At 44.2% G+C, this 18877-nt stretch overlaps 2 long non-coding RNA genes across 4 annotated transcripts in view; one reads left to right on the forward strand and one right to left on the reverse strand.

The window, feature by feature from the left end:
* LOC144123064 (uncharacterized) overlaps positions 1-18877 on the reverse strand; it is a 166190-nt gene extending 147313 nt beyond the window's left edge. For 2 of the 3 annotated variants that reach the window (XR_013312989.1, XR_013312990.1), the window contains exons 1-4: positions 6588-6616; positions 4184-4287; positions 1608-1714; positions 1122-1178 (exon numbers count right to left, since the gene is read on the reverse strand). This is a non-coding gene — a long non-coding RNA (uncharacterized LOC144123064). Of the gene's footprint in view, positions 1-1121; positions 1179-1607; positions 1715-4183; positions 4288-6587; positions 6617-10547; positions 10581-11956; positions 11999-14644; positions 14675-16754; positions 16785-18854 lie in introns of those variants that run through there. The other variant, XR_013312992.1, reaches the window with a different exon arrangement.
* Positions 7821-9215, forward strand: LOC144123062 (uncharacterized). Its single transcript, XR_013312988.1, has 2 exons — positions 7821-8399; positions 9094-9215. It is a non-coding gene; the product is annotated as an uncharacterized LOC144123062 (long non-coding RNA).

The raw sequence follows: 18877 nt of genomic DNA on the forward strand, positions 1-18877 counted from the left end.
CCCATCGCAGTGAAGATGTGCCACCGCAGGCCAGTGCAACATTACTTAACCTTTCACCTTTGGCTCTGGTTTATGGTTTAGATAGAGGTAGTGGTTTATGGTTTATGGGGGTTTAACTTCCCAAAGCGACTCAGGCTATGAGGGACGCCGTAGTGAAGGTCTCCGGAAATTTCGACCACTTGGCGTTTTTAACGTGCAGTGAGACCGCACAGTACACGGGTTTCTAGAATTTGTCCCCTATTGAAATTCGACCGCTGCGGCCGGGATTGAACCCGCGTCTTTCGGGCCAGCAGTCGGGCGCCATAAGCACTGTGCAACCGCCGCGGCTCCACCTTAATTCAGAGCCTCGTCATACCTTTAAGGTTGAGCGGCTTCTGTGGCTCAGTGGTCACGGCACAAGCTTGAGTGTATGACGCGGCAGCGTAATGGGTTAGTTCATATATATGCACAATGTCATTCTCTACTTTCATAGATCCCTGCGCAATCGCGCTTCGTTCCTTTTTCTCTATCTCGCTTGTGCCTCTCGAGTCTGTTCCTCGGGTTCCAACCGCAAGCGCGCCGCCCCCACATCCGCCCGCGAACGAGAAAGGCTCCAAATCCGATCGGCCCCGGCTACGTGCCGTGCTCGGGCTCTTTCACGCCAGCTGCATCGTGAAGCGCGATTTCGGCAGCCCAGAACGGCGCGCTCGGCTGCCGCGCTGCCTCCTTTGCTTCGGCGCTACGCCTGCTTCCTTCGAGCTGTTTCCAGCGACAACTTCGCAAAAAAACTGCAGTGTTGTGGAAGCCGGAAAGCGAAAGAGAGAGAGAGAGTGAAAAGGGGGAACCTCCTTAGGAATGCAGCCACCTGAGACTTTGAGCAGCAGGGCAAACCTTTTAAAAAATGATGTATCATAAGCTTTTGTGCACTGAAGAATAAACGGCCCTTGATCCAGAAGAATCTGGCTTTCGAGAACAAAGAGCCACAGCGGATTATCTGGTTACACATGGCAATCAAATTCAAAGAACCGTCCTCAAAAAACTGCGTGCCAATATCCTTTGATATGAGAACAGCCTGCCATAGACCTCCTGGCTCTTTCTCACTCTGCAAATGGAGATGCCGTGAGTATAGTGGGTCACCTTACCTTGTATATCTGGACTTCCTTTTGTTCCTGGATCTGCAGTCGACTCAGAGGTGGCAACTGAAAAAGAGGAAATATGCAGTGCAGCATGGCAAGGTCTGTGCGCATGCACGAATGAGGGGAATTCTTTTACTGCTTGTTTATCATGCGCATCGAATCGTTAAGTGTGTCATGAAGGACCAATAGGGCACAGTTTTGATGATAGCAAAGATTAGCAAAAAAAGCAAGCCTACAAAGGAAAGATCTGTGGATATATTGATTATTATAGAATAAGCTATGCAGAATAGACTCAAGCCTTCATGCTACCTCCCTCAACAACTGGCTCGCTGCCAAAACCAAACCCTGCATCTCTATTCTTCAGCCGTTCATCCAAAACATCCATAAGGTGTTGGGAGAGGCCTAGTACATGTTAGTGAGAAACCCCAGACAGGGGCCGAGAGTTCAATACAGTTTTGTTCCCTCTCTCAATAAGGGTGATAAGCGAGTCACCTTTAAACTGTAGTTTCTTGTCGGCAAGGGATACCGTCGCAGGCTTGGAATGCAAGTGCGCTGCCACATACTCGGTCACACATCCGGGCTTCTCCAGGATGTGGGCACTGCAAGAAATGCGTACGCATTGGATGACCAATGCACCAGCACTGAAAGAAGGCAGCACTGCACTAAAGACGCTGTTAGCATTGCCATTTTGTAAGCCTTTTCAACACAAGATGCCTGTTCTCAGAGGACATGAGAGCGCAAAGGATGTGCCTAAGTGTGATTAAGCGTGGTAGAGGACTCTGACCTGATCTGAATGCTTAAAAGTACATGATGTCCAAGTGCTCAGCTTTTGCTCTTGGTGAGAAATGCCGTCTTTACATTTCAGCGCATTAATTTTTGAAAAAACGGATAATTTCTGCCACACACGCACGACACAAGCAGACACGATATTCTACGATGCAAATGATAACCAAATGAGAGCATGCTGGTGGCAGGCATGCAAGCGGCTTGCGATCGCAATTAAACTTTGTTTAGAAGAGCTCTCATTCTATTTCATGATAAAACACGACGAAGACTGAAAAGATTGCCTGTAGCACGAGCTACGAAGAAAAAACCATAGCTGACCTATGATTCGATGGACAGAGATATTCTGTGCAACGAAGTTTCATTCCGAAAATTTTTAGTATTTTTTCAAACTGATGGTCATACACAAACAATTAATGCAACAATGCCTGTCAAAGTGACAACTTTGCACTGTAAATTAACCGCCTGTGCCGGAGCTCATTTTGCTTACATCAGTAGCTACAAAGGGTTGCCGCATATCATTGGCAAGGCAGGGCCGTAACTTTAACTCACATGACATAGCGCGATCAGCTTCAGGAGAGTCCACTAGCTCAGTGCCTTGGGCTTGCAAGGAAATAAGTTAACCAATGTGATAAGGGGTTTTTGTTATTAGTGAGGTTAAATCAAGAATTAAAGAAAATAAGCGTTTCTTAGCTGCCGAAAATATGAAGGGATGCTCTAACAAGAGCCACACACACCACTTAGCCCAGTACGGCACTCTTTCGCCAAGCACAATTCGAAAAAGTCCGAGCAAATATTTTTTTAAACATCACTGCCCTAATCTGTCCAACAGCTATCGTAAAGAATTTTAGATTTACCTTACCGTCTAACTTCATTGGCCTAACTGTGCAAGATGTGTACTTTGCACCGCTGCCGCGCCTCCTCACATCGGTCGCAATTTTCCTGAAGTTGAAGCTGTTAGTGCCGTGTATAGAGCTGAAACATTTTAAGCTGCAAAAGTTCACTTAGCTTCATTTCTTCAGTAGATAGCAGTCTATGAAGCAAATAAAGTGCACATACTGCCCAGAGCCAACACTCGCATTGACCCTTTTTGTCGGGTGTACCTCACGTAGCATGACCTCCATTATATTGGGAACGAGCCGTTTTCTTTGCCAGCTAGCGAACGCAGCAAATATTTCTGAAAATAGCACTGAAGCATGTAACCCGCCATTCCACTAATAAAGATTTGGCCATGGTGCAGTTTTTCGCATGTCTATTGGCGTGTGCATCTTCATGAAAATTGCATCTTCAAAACACAATTTATGATGAACACTAGTGCATTAATCTCAGAAGTATTAGTATCTGAAAATTGCAGCTTCTAATCTGCCTCATGTTCTAAAGAAATATTCTGCGATTCAGATGATAACCAGTGTAGTCGAGGGTTCGACGGCATACCGTCTGGTCAGGAATCATGGCTTGATGAGGTTCACTGGCCACTGACCAAGGTCAACAAAAGAAATTGACGTTTCGGGAGCGCTACGGCTCCCTTGTTTCCAATGAGCAACCACTTGCAACCACCAGTGCCTATAAGGGTTAAGCCTAAATACCTGCAGAAACAGTGGCACCAGTAATTGTGAACATGCAGGCAGAGTAGCCGATTTAATGCTGGGAACATCAGGCATGAATTTAAAAGTGCAATATTGTTCTCTGGCTTTCCTGAACAAAACTGCCTGTACGTACACAACGTGCTTCCTGAAGAGCCACCAGTGGCCAGTTTCAATAACAACGAATTTCCAGTTCAACTGGGACCAGTCGCCAACTGGCTTAAGGAGCAAGTTTCCAGTTGCACTGGGACCTATAGCCAACTGGTTTAAGAAACAAGCTTCCATTTCTACAGGGACCAATTGTAACTGGACCAGTTGAAGTGGAAAATTGTTCCTTAAACCACTTTAACTGGAACTAATGATCCCAGATGAATATTTTCCCCAGGAATAGCATTTTGAAGTCGTTCCCCTCTAACATTGTTGTAGTCAATTCTATGTACATTCCAAAGCAATCCGGCTCTATGAATGTTATTTCTTAATATTTCGGTGTCGTTAGGAGCCCAACGAAGATAGTCGCCTACCTTGTGCGAAATTTCGAAGATACCGACACGGATTTCTAGAACCCAGCTAAAAACCTAAATTCGACCACCGCAGCTGGGATCGAACGTGCGTCTTTAAGGTCAGCGGTCGAGCGCTATACCCACTGAGCCTGTCTGCTGTATGCGGCCTGTCTGATTATACACCGAACGTGCTTTTACGTACCGGACAGGGACGGCCAGGAGTAGGAGATGGAGGCCTTGCCTGCAAGGAGGAAGAGGAGGAGGAAAGGCAGGGAGGTTAACCGGAACAATAACCGGCTTGCTACCCTGCACGGGGGGAAAGGGGTGAGAGGATAAAAAAATGAATGAGAAAAGAGAGTGGTAGGAAATTCAAGTCACTTTGTGAAGTCATTGTCATAGTCAAACGAAGATAGGTATAATACCTCGCTTTAAGCCCGCTTCCACACTGAGGAGAAAAATTTTATGTTTTTATTAGGCGACGATAAGGACAATAAACGGAAGCCTCCAGCAATGCCGAAGGCTTATGGGAGCAAAGCGGAGGGGCTCCGCTAAGACTTCCATAAGAGAACGCCATACCATCCTGGTTAAGAAGGCGCTTCGGAATGCCCTTACCAAATGGTTCATCCCCCATTTGCGTATATGCGGAAACGGTCTGATTATGTATCGAGCCTGCTTAGCACCTCTAGCGCTAAGTATGCTACCAGTATAATGTAAGGGTTTAAGCTCCAAAGCAGCACATGTGATGTGAAGGAGGCCTATTTGGGTGGCTCCGATTATTTCTCCCACTTGGGCATTTTGTAATGAACTGATATTACAAGGTACGTGCGTATTGAATTTTCCCTCCATTGAAACGCGACCACCGTGCCTAATATTCGCACCTCGTGCTTGTGCACTGAACATTTCATGGTATTAAAAAGCCTAGGCATCTTCCTGATCATACAATGGGCTCATTAATGGTCGCCCCTACTTGACAAGCAACGCTCGAGAGTGTCATACGCCTCTTAAAAACCGTGCGAAGGATTTGAGCTTTATAGCAACTGTCCAGATGGTCTAAGGAAATTGTTTTCTCATCTGTCCAACAGACATCTTTCAAACATCTGTCAAACTAGGAAGCCACCAGGACTGTGGAATGATGCTGCGCAGCGATAGCGAACAAACTTTACACTGGTGTGTCCCGACATTTTAGACTAGGAATGGGAGATGCTGGCACCCTTTCTGTGTTGACGTAAGGCTAAGGTGGAGGAGTCCACGTGTTCGAGATACAAATATGGCACCACAACAGGCCAGCTGCAACCTTGGATAATCACACCAGATCTGATAACACAAAGAAGTGAACGATTTAATGACTGAGAAAGCGGGAACAGAGCTCTGGCACTCTGGAAATGGCGCAGTATCGTCTCGCATATCGGCGGTCACCCAAACCGCGCCGCAGCATGCAGGTATGTTTGTTGTGTTATTTGTATTATTAATGAAAAAAATTGTTAATTTGATTTCCAAAAGTGAAGTGTGTATCAAGTAGTATGAAAAACATGCCGTCGGTGCGATTTGAACCTACGGCCTCCAGATTTCCCGTCCGATGCTCTACCAACGAAGCTATGGATGTATTTTGAAAGTATTTATGCTGCCTTCAACCTAATCTTGAGAGCATTCAGCTTTTGAGGCCTTAGATAGCACAAGGAGGCCCATGCACCGCTTGCGCCCTCATGGTACTACAAGATTTGCAGCACGTACAACATAGCCGTTGCGGACGAGGGCAACACTGGGAAACTCAAGTTACGTTAAGCGCACCATTTGTAGTAGTTCACTTGCTGCTAGACAGTGGCTCTGGGGCACTATCCTACAGCCGGCATTTCATTAATTGGTGGACCAAAATAAGATATGAAAACTTTCCCCAATGCTCCTTCCTGTGATATCGGTTGGCTTCCTTCTAATCTGTCACAGCAAACCTCTCATTTCACAAACCATTTTTTTGCGTCCTAGGATGGCTTTTCAAGCTCGAATGACATTATCAAAATGGCTGCTGCATGCAACCATTTGATAATGGCTGCATGATAAGGTTAAACATCGCTTCTGTACGCAAAGCCGCTGCAGTACAGACACCGACAAATGTAACAGAAGTCGTCCAGCGAGTAGTTTGAGCAGCTATTAGCGGCGCGGCGCTCTCGACATAGGTTCCCACATCATGCGGCACGGAGATTTTGCGGCAGCTCACAATACCAGGCGCACTGCTGCCAACCTAGCTGCTTACGGTGCCGGTGGGCGCTTACGATGGTGGGTTCTCGGGATGAACCTGAAGCGCTCTGGATACTTATCATTGGACATGGAAGGGTTTTTAACGTCACATCTTCCTCCTCACTCACGTGCATTCACCTCAACAAAAGATAGCCAGTGCCTTTAATGGGAAAGGTGCTCTTCCGTTGGAATACAATGTCGTGAAGATTGCATCTCCTAGCTGCGTTTCTCTGTACGCCCGTTGTGTGCATTCAGCTACCCTGAATCTGCAGAAATCATTAGCACTATTTCTATTTACATACTTCAGCACTATATAACTTCACATCAATTTCCCGCTGTCACTACGCGCACTTCCACACTTCACAACCGGTTACCTTCAGTGGTCTTCGTGGTTATCTGGTTGCTAGTAAATAAGAGTAGAGAAAATTACTCAGAGACCAGTAGAGCAGCAAATATCAATTATTTTGCATCGTCTTTCAAACGAACTGCAATGGATTTTATTTTTATCCCTTTCAAAAATATACCTGCTTGAATGTAGAGATTTTTGCTTTAAAAATTTAAATATGTGAGAATGCTCCTTCTACAAGTGGATTTTGTGGCATGAGATGGTGAAAAGGCTAACGGATCCTACATCACAAGCAAAGCCACTTTAAAAAAGTTCGAAATGCGAATGAGATAAAGTTGCCGTAGTGGTTGGCTTCTAAATTATTTCTACCCACAAGGTTTCTTTACCATGCATTCATTCCCACGCCACGCGGCTGACTTTCATGGTTCGCCTCCGTCGAAATGCGTCCATTGCGTCACACCCCAGTCAAAAAAAACCATTGGGTCCAATTGAAGTTTCCAATGGGACCCATTGGACCCAAATGGTCAGCCAGTGGGACCCATTGGTCAGCCAATGGGACCCATTGGACCCAAATGTTCAGCCCATCGGACCCATTGGGAGCCAACTGGTCAGCCAACTGGACCCATTGGGAGCCAACTGGTCAGCCAGTTGGACTGATGAATCCAACTGGACCGCCCAATTGGTTTCTTTAGTTCCGAGTGGACCAACCACTTGGTTGTGTACTTCCAGTTGGGTCCAACTGAACTTTCCAATTGGACTTATATTCCAACTGGTCAGCTCAATTGTTTTTCCTTGTTCCAACTGGACTACCAAATTGGTTCCCTGCTCCCAAATGGACTGGTCCAACAGATGTCACGTTGTGATGACGGCAGTCCAGCGGGTCGGAAAGATAGCGAAAATAGCTTCCGAACGAAACTCTTTCGGCTGACTTGTGCCCACAATGAACTGATCGAATTACTTGGCGGCGACGAAAGCAACAAGTATGCTCGGCGGTCGCCGAAAAGAGTGCCCACTGTTCTCGGCCGTGCCCAATTTAAAGCTGATAGCGAACTTCTGAGATACGGCGTGCAAAGTTACCATAAGTCTGGAACAACGCAGAAAAGGCTCCGCCTCGGTGCGATCAACTGAGATAAATTTGTGTGCCAGCAGCTTTCATGAATGAAAGAACAAACATTCAGTACAAAGATTTGCGGCAATATTGAGTTTAAAATGTGAATGAACTCGGCCTGTTCTTACTAATATACAAACAGTCAATATTTCAGAAACTGGCAGCTCCATCATAGCCTCACTCAATAGACCGCCATATTGCAGTTCAAGCTGATCCAGTCAGCTAGTGAGCGATGTTATCCACATTTTCACATAATGCAGAGTACTGTACAAAATAGTCAAATATTAACAATTTATAAACAAAATCGCAATACTTAATTTTAGAAATGTATTAAAAATTTTGTTGCTGTTAATCACTTTTAAAAGTCTTACTCTCGGAAAATAAAATGATTCCTCAGTTTTGTATCACCACCACTGTGTTTGTGTCATGGCGCGCGCAGTCAGCGTGGTCGACATGGTCGTGGACTCGTGGTGGCGTGGTTCTTGCGCTGCAGTACAGTGCTCTAGGTGTAGTACTAGGATACCTGTGTGCGCGATGCCTTCGGGTGCGCCTGATTTTGCGTACGTCAGGTATAAAGACAATATAAGCTGTGCGGTGGTGCCCGTCACGGATGTGAAGGACTTTGCACCTGAAAATGCCCAAGACTTGATTCGCGAATCTATCATCAGGTGAAGTGGACAGATGCCGAAGGAGAAGCAGACTTTTATCCGGCCCGCATTCTTATGCTTGGAGGTAATTACCTGCACTTTTCACTGTTAACTTTGTGTGATATGTGTGTGCCTGATGCAAATGTTAAGCATTAATTGTGAAGCTGTTATAGAGCCTACGTCCGCGATCTATGCTTGGAAGCAGAGCACGTGGTCACATCTTTGTGTGCAAAACAATTAATGAACGAACGTAGTTTGATAATGGGAATAGGTCAAATGATTGAATCTTTTTTTCTGCTCGTGGAGGATGGCTGCAGCTTAGGCACTTTTTCAGCATTGATGATGTGGATAATACAAATCTTCAGGAGTATACATTTATAAAAGTGCTGTATTTGCAGCGCAGGACATTACTCCTGGAATGCAGTATATTGCATTTTGCTATTCATTTGATCGCATTGCGTAATTACGAAATAAAACATAGCAAGTTCCTGTGGTGCTTTATGAATCGCCAACAACAGAATAAAAACAAGCATTCCCGTGTTGCAGTTTTCATGACGCACAAATTATTGTTTCTGTTGTGACTGCTTGTATCAAAACTCGCGCAGTTACTGCATTGAATGCTAATCCATAACTTGATTCCACAAAGAGCATCTTAGTGTGCAGCTTGATGGATTTCGTTTGTTTGTTCACACATTAAATCTTATTCCTTGTTATTTGCTTTTCGGTCTTTAGATTCTCTGCAGTAATGCATTCTGTGTCATGCTTCTGTTTGATTGCAGGGAGCTTGCGAAAGAAATGGAGCCTTAATTTTAGGACCTGCACTAGGACCTGCAAGAAGATTTGTGTCACGACTATTTATTTATTCATTCTTATACTTTAATAAAATGCTACAGATAATGCACTGCTTGCCTCCTGACTGTTTAATAGCCATCTGGTGCCCGATAATCGGAGCAGCCCAGTCGGTATCGGCCATAGAGTGGACCAGTTGGAGTCTACCAATTGGAAATTACCAATTGGAAATTTCCAAATGTGTTTTCGACACCATTGGAAAATTCCAATTGGAATAGTCCAATTGGTTTCGGCCAATTGGAATAGTGCAATTGGAATTTTCCAATGGTGTCGAAAACATATTTGGAAATTTCCAATTGGTAATTTCCAATGGTTTTTTTTGACTGGCAAGAACGCCGGTTCTCAGGCTCATTAACCATGCGCGCTGACCACTGAGCCATCGCTGGCGGATCGGCGCCCAAATTAAAAGTAAACCTTCCTAAGGAAGCGAGCGATTTTCCGAACGCATAGCCGCGACGCTAAGAGATTCACCTGCGTATCGGAGTAAACGACGAGGTTGACGCAGTGCACCGCAGCGGAGAATACTTGTGACGGAAATAAGTAGTGCGACTAGCAGCAGTTACTGCCTTTGATAATATATTTCGATAGTATTCCCCAGTTTGATGTAGGCGTACACTTTAAGCACTTTTTGAGGGTGGCGACATGCATAGGGCAGCTGTGTGCTGCGCAATGCCTGTGCAAGACTCCCATTTGATTGAAAACTTATGAAGGCCTCCGTTACGGAACACCTTTCTCTCCTAACTTTCATCACAGCGTGGTTGAGGTGTGCACGAAGAAGCAAGACAATTACTTCACCCTATTTCTTTGAACAGCAGTCCCCAGCCTTAAGTGGGGCTATACCACTTCCGGCCCATGTCACGAGTCTGTTCTAGTATCGGAACGACCTATGCGCCAGTTGTAATCTGAACGACAGCTTTGATTTACAAATTGTGTTAACCGCGTTCTCCTGCAATGTCAATGGCACCAAATTCCGCGATCTATCATTTGGCCTTAAACCTGTAACCAAACGTTAACACCTAATGCTACCAAGGATTCCCGCTTGTTAACTAAACAACCAACCGGTAAGCTGCAATTTCTAAGACAAAACTGTGGAACGACAGACAATGACACTCTATTCTAGAAGTTTCCTCATTAAAATGGCAACAGAATGGCCAGCAAGCTGGGACACTGACAGTGCCTTGTTTGAGAAAAAAACGCAGCACTGCATTCCTATGATCTGTAGGTAGTAACTTAAGATAGCTCGAGTGTATTGTTTGTAAATACTCCACATGAATATTATGCGTGGTTCCCGAACGCTTACTAAATAAAGCAGTAGAAATTGATGTTCATCTGAAAATTTTGACACCGTGTCATATCCTGTGTATATTGCTAAAATAAGGCTCACCTGTAGTTGAGGTAGGAAGTTCGGTAATATCACCTATAAAAACAATGAAAACAGTCAATGTTGACTAACTTTAACGAGCTGCGCAATTAATAGAACACACGCTATCTCGTCGTTCAGGAGGTAATTCTCTTAAGAAAATAAGATAGGCATTGAGTTAGAACAGCGCTTTTTTGAATATAGCATTGCCACTGCCGTAGTACATCGGAACTCTTATGAAGTAGCAGGCTGGTTAACTGATATGAAATAGTTCACTGTCCAAATATTACAGTTTGGCTTCTTTATTCAGAGGCGTGCAGCCCACCCAAGTGATATCCTTATCAGTTTTTAGAATTTCCAAAACGCGGTTTCCCTCGGTGCTGTGGCCGAATAAGCATTGCCTGCGTCGCACCAAAATACATGCGTTTTAGAGAAGCTTGCAGGCAAAGCAACCTCTCCAGTGCATGCAACTCGTCGTAATAGCAAAAATTTGTTAAGCTCCAGTGCCGAGGGTGACCGCATTTTCGAAATTCTGTAAACTGAATGCCAGTTTTTCTTAATACCTTTTTTTGTGTATTAATATTTAAAGTTTTGAAACGGCATGCAGAATATCGCAGCCTCTATTTCGAGGACAGCCTTCTTCAGCCTAGAAATCTTGTTGGCAGGGTTTACTGGGCTTTTTTTTCTCTAGCTTTTAACAATTTTTTTCTGTGGCCGCTATACTCCATAGATCAAAAAAGCGTTATTTGCTTCATACGTATTAAGTATGTAAGATGCATATGTCCAATGAGAAAGCGACTTAAGAGATAAACGTTCCTGGTGTCAAGACCACTACCTGTCACTGAGGATAAATTTTACCATATGCAGTTCGGTATTCATTTGTTTATAAAAATTGAATTACGTACGTGTTTGAAAGCCTTACGCGTTTCAATGCCCAGATACGGTGAGGTACGTAGATGTGATAAACTTAGGTGATAAACTTTCATCTCAAGTAATGGATGTAAATTCAGAAAAGCGCGGACTGACCCCACTTCCGAGGTGGCACATGAAGTCTTATGCATTTCTTATGACACCATTTTTTTTAACTGTAATTAAAGGCGACATTGCAGTTACAGTCCTGAACATCAAAGGTCAGTTACCTCCTAACACGCAGTACACAGTCTTGACGCTGTAAAGCTTTCTATACCGTCAAGAATTAGGGACTGTTGTCCAGTCAGGTTCCGTTCTCAAGCAACTCGTGCGTGGATAATGTTCACGCGTTATAGTGGAGTGTTCAAAGCCTTGCGCAACATGGTGGTAGCTACGGGAAGGACAAGCGGTTGTGCTGAATTATGACACTACATTTGATTGCTTTACTGTATTCTATAAATGAATTCCCATACGTTTAGACACATTCCCACGGCATGCTCATGAAGATGTCAACATACCCTCACCTTTCTCAAAATTCCTTGATGTTCTAAGGGTGGAGTCGTGATCTAGAAAGACAGAATTTAATAGCTCTTAGGGTAGACTCGAAATATACACTAACTTACCTACAACCCGATACCGCATATTATTCTAGGAAGCAATTATAGCTGGGTGGTGCAGTTACTTCTTTTAAACCATTTGTGGTTTTCTGAAATGTTGTATATATGGGTGCTATGTAATATCAAATAGTCATAATGAAAAAATGCAACTTAGGCTGGGCATACAATTTCCTACAGGTCATATTTCATGCCCGACCTGATGAGAAGTGCAGTAACTACCTTCCTTGTATAAATCGTACGTAACGTTTCCAAGAATCCAGACTAAACAAGAAACCTAGAATCTCAGATGTGAAGGAATAGGAATTTTAAGGTGGATAGAGAATTATTCCATCCTTAAGTTTTGGATGAGGTCCACGGGCTATTTTTGAACATTCAAAGCCATCTGCCATGAGGCGGCAGCCGTGGAGACAAGCGCTTGTCTCGGGTTCCGTCAATTGTTAAGAGAGCACTGATTAGATTCAAGAAGCTTATTAAATTAAAGTGGTTGTTGGGGAAAAGATATAGCGCAGTCTCTGGGTCACATCTCAGCGGACACCTGAACTAGCCGATAAAGGAAGGAATAAAGTAGAGAGTGAAAGATCACAGGAGGTTTACGTACCAAAGTGACTCAGGCTGTGGAGGACACCGTAGAGAAGGGCTCCGTAAACTACGACTACCAGCCGAGCGCCATAACATCTGGGAGACTGCGGCAGCTCCACTATAGAAAGACCACTAGGCGACAATATGCGTGTTTTCGAGGTGCGACATTCATTCTCAGCTTCAGCGAAGTCACGAAGTCGCAAATATGACTTCTTGAGTTATATTACGCGGCATCTTGTAAATTACCTTAAGTCAAATACATCAGTTTTGTATCTAAATTCGCAAAATCGGCGCTACGAGTGCCAGATGGGCTCCACAGTACAATGCACTTAGGGCTGACGAACGCTTCATGACACCTGTTGCAAAAAAGTGGAAGCATGGCGACAGTGTTTCCTGTTGCGCCTCCAACTCCCGTTGTTGATGTTCACCTCAAAGTATACTCGTCCCAAATAAGGCCTGATTTATTGAACGAACGCATTAAGAGAACAAAATCATTCCCAGTCGTTGCTAGTGTATCCCTAAATGACTTCTGTATTCCCATTTCTAACCTTAAGCAGTGGCCGTACGAGATATAAAATGTTTTATGACCTACTTAGCCTAATCAGACAGCTTGCATTTTAAAATTAGTATTCACTGCCGCTGGACAAAGACCTGCTGCCTCAATAGTGCCTGGTGCACGCGCTTGTTACTTTCGGCGAAGTCAGTTCTCCCAAGGACAACGCTTCTCCGCACGCAAGTCGAACTCGTCGTTCATGTACGTCCCACGGTTAAAAACAGTTCCAACAGATTTTAGCCGTGGGACCTTCCCAGGATGATTTCTACTACTGTTACTATTCAGTACTACTCAGTACTACCATTCAGTAAGCATTGTAAATAAGTAGACAATTTCGCCTTGCGGACGTGTTAGGAACTATTGCTTGGGTTCATTGTAAACTGCAGCTCCACTGCGACTTCCTTTATAGGTGCTTTGTTGTCTCCCTCGGGGTGAAAAGTTTGCATTTGGTAATTTCCGCAAAATGTTTCATGTTTCCCTCCACCGCAGTAGCGACGTGTACTGGTTATTAGTAAGCGAGAGGCTCCTTTCTGTCGCGTGTAGAACTCTGCATCTGTGTTCCTGGCTCAACGCAGGGTTCCTTTTTTTGCAGCCAAAATTGTGAACCTTGGTTCAGGCAATGTAGCCCTGAATTCTATAGTTGACTGTACGGCGTCAGTCGGAAGACCTTCAATACATGATAAATTAATTTACTTGAACTTACGCGACGTGCTTTCTTAATGAGTCTGATTCCAGCGAAACCCCCTCTACATTTAAGGGAGAGGGGGAAGAGGAAGCACGAGAGGAAAGAGGGTGGAGATTGCTGGTTCCTCACTGGCTTTGCAGGTTATTATAGTCAGTGGAGAAGTGCTCAAGTGGACGATGGCTGCCAAAGGAAGGATCAAGAGGTTGGCTGCTCTGCAGGGAGTGGGCCCTGTCAAGGGCGGGTAATGGGCAAACAGTGGTGTTTCCACGGAAGAACGCCGGCCCATATGGCGTCTAGCGAGTAGTTTGAGCAGCTATTAGTGGCGCGGCGCTCTCGACATAGGTTCCCAGATCATGCGGCACGGAGATTTTGCGGCGGCTCACAATACCAGGCGCACTGCTGCCGGCCTAGCTGCTTACGGTGCCGGTGGGCGCTTACGATGGTGGGTTCTCGGGATGAACCTGAAGTGTCTGGATACTTATCATCGGACATTGAAGCGAGTTTTAAAGGTCACGTCTTCCTGCTCACTCACGTACATTCACCTCAACAGAAGATAGCCAGTGCCTTTAATGGGAAACGTGCTCTTCCATTGGAATGCAGTGTCGTGAAGATTGCATACCCAAGCTACGTTTTTCTATTCGCCCCATTCGGTGCATTCAGCAACCCTAAATCTGGGGAAATCTTAGCACCATTTCTATTCACGTACTTCAGCATTATATATCTTCACATTAATTTCCCTCTGTCACTGAGCGCGCTTCCACACTTCACAACCGCTTACCTTCAGTGGTCTTCGTGGTTATCTGTGTTGCTGGTAAATAAGAGTGGAGAAAATTACTCAGAGATCAGTACAGCAGCAAATATCAATTATTTTGCATCATCTTTCAAAGTAGCTGCTATGGATTTTATTTTTATCTATTTCAAAAAAATACCTGCCTAAATGCGCTAGGGGTGCCGTGAATTTAGATTCAGAAGTCTCGGCTACGTGAAAGAGGGCAACGCGAAATTTGCACAGAAGACAGAGACACTGCATGAACTTGTACAACTACTTTTGTTTTGGCAAATCTGCGACGAAAAGAGGAATAATTCAAAAAATGAATACAAAGGGCGATATTTTTAGCAAAAGCTGTAATAGGACATATGGTAAAGCAACACTTCATCCACGAGGGCTTGATAGAAAAGCAGTTCTAAGTGAGCGGTCAAATGAAGCTGGTGCTCTCTATTTTTAGAATCGCACCGGTGGTCTGTACGACTTTATCCACGCAGTAGTTTTAAACAGGAAAACTCATGCAAGTTCTCTGCAAGGGCAACATGATCAAAGCCGCTTCAATACGTAGTCTTGTGTTCAAAATAGACATCCACGTGTAGTGGACAAGAATTTGCTCCGTCAGTAGGCCTCAATAGCTTCTCTAGTACGCATGTTGTTAAGCATGCGAACCTAAGACATCACAGTGCACCAAATCTGGATGAGACATGTGACAGGTTTTGCAAAGAGAGGCTAGGTTGCCTTTAACACCATGCTTGATGTCATATTTGCGCTAATGTAAACTAGTCATTTAGATAGCCTGTGCTTTTGACGCAAGACTGATCTGCATTGGTTTTTCTGCCCCTTCTTTTTCCCATGGAACAAATTGCTTTTGATGCTTCGTTCTGCAAACTTTTCCTTTCAATTGAACTTTGGCAGAGCTTACATGTTTTTAAGATTGCCTGATAGAGTGTGGCAATATGGAATCTAGTGACATCATTCTGATTTACTTTGATTTTATTCTATCTGCTTTGCAGCTTTTGGGCGACTGAAAGCAGATGTCATGAAGGGTAGAGCGCTTCTGACAAGCCATTACATTGGTTTTCAAGACTGGTATGCATACTGAGTGGCCAAGATTTTTTGGGAGCGTAGGAAAAACTCAAGCTGTCTATGCTTTGCATCAACGACTTTGAATGTTCCGATTGCTAGGTAAGGAGGTCTCTTATACGGGGTTCATAGGTGCCTTTCCCAGTGTGCGTTAAGGAGGAGTAAACATGCTGCAATCATGTAAATGAGAGCTTACGACGGCGGGTGCTCTGCAGCCACCCTATTTCTTTTTTGAAGCAGCGTCTAACAGTAGACTCGCTAATGTCAGTCTACGTCCCACAAATCAGTATATGTCATTCGTGGCGAAAAATCAACTACACTACAATACACCTGTGAGCTGTGGGTTTCGAAAGAAAGACAAAAATGGCCCCTGTAGTGGAGCTAACAATTTGTTCACTAATATAACAAAGCGCCACCTGTGACCTTGCTCCCTGCTGATTTTATCCTTTAATGACAAACTACCTGCTTGTTTTGTTGATGAACCTGAGAAAATATTTTATGGAAACATGTTTATGACGTCAGGTGTTCGTGAATCATCGTATCTATATTTATCACTTAAACATAGCCTGTGCCTTTAATGCAAAATGTGCCTGCATTGGTTTTGTTGCCACATCTGCTTCGCTAAAATTACCTGTGATGCAGAAAAGTCGCAAGAGAAATGCCTATAGCTTTCATGCAGGGTGCATATATGTGTCACTGCGTCAGCTTGTTTTTTGTACTTTTGCTTGTTCCAGGGCCAAGTGTGGTGAAAAGCATCCTAGGAAAGCTCCTGGGCTGTGGAGAGAACTTCAAACTACGGAACAACTTACGCTTAATTGTCATGAGTTGACAGCTCTGCAACAAATTAGGACGATAGACTATTTTTCGGCGAAAAGCGCTCGAGGTGAAAAGAAGTGTCCTGAAAGTAAGATGGCGTCACTAGACCCAGTTCAGTGATTCATTCTGTTGCATGCAATCATGCTATGTAACATGCACATATATTTCTTGCTTTTCAGAATTATCTGCCATACTTAAGTGTTTAGATCATTTAACAGCTTACATTTAGTGTCCTTGGTAGTTAATTCGTCTTCTGTAAAGAAATAGAAAAAATTACTGTGGTAACAATATAGAAGAATACAGCAACTTTTTGGCAGTCACAATAAGAACTTCCTGATAATCTTTTTTCACACGTTGTTTCTGTCCGCGCAAAAATACGTTTCCATGCGCTTTGAGTGTTGTTAATTCTGAGGCAAAAACCAAAAGGTGACCTTTCAGAGCATTAAGTAATATTTTTGTACAATGTTTTCAAAAATATTTCAGATGTATATTTAAGGTTTACAGACGTCTAAACTTGGTTGTTGAGATTTTCGGCCTACGCGAAAGACCATTTGGAACTAGCGCACAACAAAAAGTACAAGAGAAATTACTAGAGAAAGAGAAAGAACAGACTGTCAAATCTACGAAAAAAACAGGAAGAGTAAAAATGGTGATGCACATTCTTAGCTATAATAGTAAGATAAATTCTAAAAGCGAAGCATAAGAAAGTGTCGAAGTACCATGAAAGCTCAGATTGCAAAGGCTGCCAGATCTGATCTTATGATCACTTCGAGTCATATTAGGTGTGAACATGACATCTACACTTTCTTTTAAAATGCTTGCTGAAGAGCATAAAAGAATTGCACAGTGAACGGGCCGGTTATAGCTATATCACTAAAGAACGGAAGTTCCCAGGATAAGCAGAATACATATTAGACTGAAGCATTGAATGACAGTTCTGCAGCGGTGAGACATATATATACATTAGACGTACATTACGGCATCATCTGGATGATTTGAAGCTCAAAACAAAAATCGCAGGCGTGTATTTTGACACAAAAATCCACCTAACTGCTTTCAGCACCTCCAGGCCTGTTCTGCGATAGGTGACATGGGCAAGGCAATTTTTACTTGTCTTGCAGGTCTTCACCACGTAAAGAAAGATCACAGTCACAACCCAGCGACTGATTAAAGCCCCTGCAGCATGCTCTCACAAGCGTACTGGCTGTCTCTACGCGGTTATCCATGAAACAGTGTTATGCAGGGAACCATATGTAAATGCTCTGCAACCAGGTCGGGCATACAGTAAAAGTCTTAACGTCAGAAACATACTTGCCGTTCATGAAGAACTCTGCTTCTGTGGGCAGTTCTCGGCGCCAGCTACACGACAACGAGTAGTTCAGACACTTATTTTTTCTTGTCTTTATCAAAACCTCCAAAAATGGCTCCAAAGACAGTGACCTAATTAGATGTTCTGTAGCTGTGGTGTGACAAAGTTGTTCCAGCAAAAGTGCGCTGCTTCTAACATCGACGATAGCTGGACACGCCACCCGCTCTCGGCAGTTTGGCAGTGGAGTGTGATGGACACGCGCATATGCGGCGTGCACGGTCTGCACATTTTACAGGTCCGTTCGTGCATTTTCCTTCCGGCTGTCACCTTGGTTTGGCCTGGGAATATACTCCCGTCTGCGTGGACTGTAAAACTTGGTTAAAAGAGTCGTTTCTCTTTGACACCTGTACGCATCGGCCGCCAAGTTGTTCCAGCAACAGTGCGCTGCTTCTAACATCGGCGATAGCTGGACACGCCATCCGCTCTCGGCAGTTTGGCAGTGGCGAGTGATGGAGACGCGCATATGCGGCGTGCACGGTCTGCACATTTTACAGGTCCGTTCGTGGCATGTCCCTGTAGTTCTTTGAAATGTGAGCTTGGTGCCGGACTTTCTCTCAGCCGCCCTTTTTTTTGCTTCTCAGGCTATTTCGATACTGGTTATTTTCTGTTCTCGCTATGCCGTTTTGAGCAAACGGCGGTATGCTTCATGTCACTCCTTACTTCAAGTGGTATAACAGGATGAGCATGAGCACATGTGTCACAGTACAGCATGCGGGACCTTCCCCGTGTACCTCGCTGTTTAATCTCTGTTCAGTTCGTATTGACTTTGCACAGGCCAACACTTTTTACCGTCCTAGTAACAACAACACTGGTCACAAGCGAAATCATGCTTATCAATATAGCTCGTAGGTATTACCCTCTTTCTTTACAGTGCTGGGATGATAATAATATATGACATTCAAAGCGCTGCAGCATTGGAACAACGAAATTTTTAGTACACAAGGAAAACCGTACCTTCAGTTGTTGTGTGTGTCATT

This window comes from Amblyomma americanum, chromosome 3 (genome assembly GCF_052857255.1).
Source record: "Amblyomma americanum isolate KBUSLIRL-KWMA chromosome 3, ASM5285725v1, whole genome shotgun sequence".
Lineage (NCBI taxonomy): Eukaryota > Metazoa > Arthropoda > Arachnida > Ixodida > Ixodidae > Amblyomma > Amblyomma americanum.